The 2,500-nt window shown below is 52.4% G+C and overlaps 1 protein-coding gene across 3 annotated transcripts in view; it reads right to left on the bottom strand.

Annotated features, from left to right (window-relative positions):
• Positions 1–2,500, bottom strand: part of LOC147018854 (protein transport protein Sec31A-like) — a 197,475-nt gene that overhangs the window by 105,875 nt on the left and 89,100 nt on the right. The window lies entirely within an intron of this gene.

Genomic DNA, 2,500 nt, shown 5'->3' with positions numbered 1-2,500 from the left:
CGCTTTGAGATAGTCATTTTTCTGTTCTATCTTTATTTTGAACCAACCACGTCTCAACCGCCATCACACAACAACCACCAACCGCAACGCCGCTTCACAACAACAACGCCAACAGCCACGACCTTTACCTTCACAACTCGCTCCCGCAAACATCGCATCACCGCCGTTCCAAACGTCGCCATGGCCATAAACCACCACTTTAAACCCTCCACCACCTTCACCTCTCCTCCTTCTACCGCCATTCCCACACCACTTGTGAGCACCGAGCGTCAGGCTGTCTTGGACTCGTACAAGGTGCGCGCCGAACCGCGAGTGCAAAGTGCGGCCTTTCCGAGGAGAATTTGGATCAGGAATGATACACGCCCACTTCTGATCTGTCCAATCAGCAAGAGCGGGGCGGTTTGGCCCCGCCTCCAGGCGAGTCGATGTAGAATCGCGATATGCAAATTCTAGGATCAGGGGAGACTCACGCCCCTTTTTCTCCGTCCAATGGGCGAGTGTGGCTCCACCCCCGAGCTCATTCTGATCCAGAAATTTGCATATGGGTTCTCCTGCCAGCCTATAAAGCGCTGAGCGCAGGGCGAATTCAGTCAGTCAGTTTGAGAAGAGTCAGTCTGGAGAGATCGGAGAGCCGAGTGGAGCTCGCAGTCTCTCGGGGTTCGGAGTCTGTCGGGGAGCTGCAGAGAGGGGAAGCCTGGAGCTTGGAGCGCGGTCGAGTCGGGTTGGAGCGCGGAGTGAGTCGGGAGGCGAGGGCATACAGGTGGTTTGCTGCAGTCGGCTGAGGAGAATTGGGGAGGAGACCGAATAGCTCGGGTCCGAGGCAAGGAAGACGGCGGTCGGCGACGAGCTCGCAGTGGAATCGCTCGTCGCGGGACCCAAGCAAGCCAGCTATCCTCTTTCCCCAGAGCATCAACAATTCCCCCCCTTTTTTTCCCCCCGCGCTGAGATAGTGCGAAAAGGGGGGCCCCGTTCCCACCCCACTCCAAGCAGTGCTAACGAAACCCGCGAAGGAGCTCAGAGTCGGGGCACCGCCGCGCCACCACATTGGCGGCTCATCACAAAGACACGGTTAGGATCCACCCGGTCTCGCGGACCTGACCGCTCTTTCAGGTCCCGCGCAAATATTGGCCCACAGGCCCCATCTGCCCCCTTGTCTTTGAGGGTGGCCCTTTTCTTGTGCTTTTGAGTAAATGTGTTGTTGGCGCCGTCTGTAAAGTAAAACTGTGTAAGTGTTGCCGTGTGCTCGCGTAGTCGGTTGTAGATCTGCACTGTTGTGTTTCTTTTGTAGCATTTGCTGTAGGTGCATAATTGTTGTAATTGTATATGTGTGCTCTCCGTGTGCCGCGGAATAAATGTGCATTATGTTGAACTGTTTTTCCCATTTCGCTTCGTCTTTTCTTTAATTGAATCTCCATCTTGCTTCACGTAAAGGGTTGGTAGTGGGCTTAATACGCCCGATAATTCATCGGAACCGTCGAGGCCGACGATAACACCGCTCGGTTATCCCGATAGTACGGAACGGGTCGCTTAAGTGGCCCGTGACGGAGTCGACCTGCGGCGAGGTGCGATCGCCCGGTCTACCCTCCGCGTGGGTACTTAGGTAGGTCGAATTTGGCGAACAACCCTATCCCACGCGGGGGGCCGATTAGCACGATCGTGGTGAGGCCAAAAGGCCCACCCGTGACTAGCTCCCGGCGTTAGTCCGAGAGGGTCACGACAGAATTGTCCGTCCGGTGGGCGACGTGCCGCGATCGAGTTACCTGGCCGTTCGCACGCCGGCGGGCGTGAATTCGCAACTAGATATATATATATATATATATATATATATATATATATATATATATATATATATATATATATATATATATATATATATATATATATTCTTGCACAAACATGATTGTGGGTAATAGTTGTAGTACAGCTCAGTTATGCAAATTGTAAATGGCGAGCACAGGGAATGTGTCGAAGAATGTATTCGGAGATAATAATCAGGATTCCCCTCCCCCCTTCTTCGGTGTCTCCACTCTGCATCCCCCACTCTTCCCCCTTTACCCTTCTTGGCCCCTTAAATCCTTCCTTTGTTATCTGTCCATATGTGTTTTCTTTATGAAATACCGACAGCCACTCCATTGAGGGTGGATGATTCCCATGACCAGGATGGTGCACAGCTGTTCACCGAGGTGAGGAGTCAATGGACACCACGACAACGGTGTGAAGCTGAACAAGACATCATGGGCGTGTGGGATAATAACCATGTAGTGGAGGAAATAATTATTTGGATATGCGTTTCCCTTTCTTTCCTTGTTCTCCTGACCCTTTTATTATTTATGTACTCGCAAATACCACCTGTCGCTTCGCTGACGGTAATACTAAAGGGGGGAGGGAGAAAAAAAGGGGGGAAGAAGGAGAGAGGGGTGGGGGAGAGACAGCAGGGAGTGTTAAGAGGTGGAGGGAAAAGGAGACAGGAGGGATGGGGAGTGAGAAGTGGTGGGATAAG

The sequence above is a fragment of the Eptatretus burgeri genome, chromosome 10 (assembly GCF_056783735.1).
Source record: "Eptatretus burgeri isolate ZD-2024b chromosome 10, Ebu_testis_v1, whole genome shotgun sequence".
Lineage (NCBI taxonomy): Eukaryota > Metazoa > Chordata > Myxini > Myxiniformes > Myxinidae > Eptatretus > Eptatretus burgeri.
This window is presented reverse-complemented; position numbering and strand designations above follow the sequence as displayed.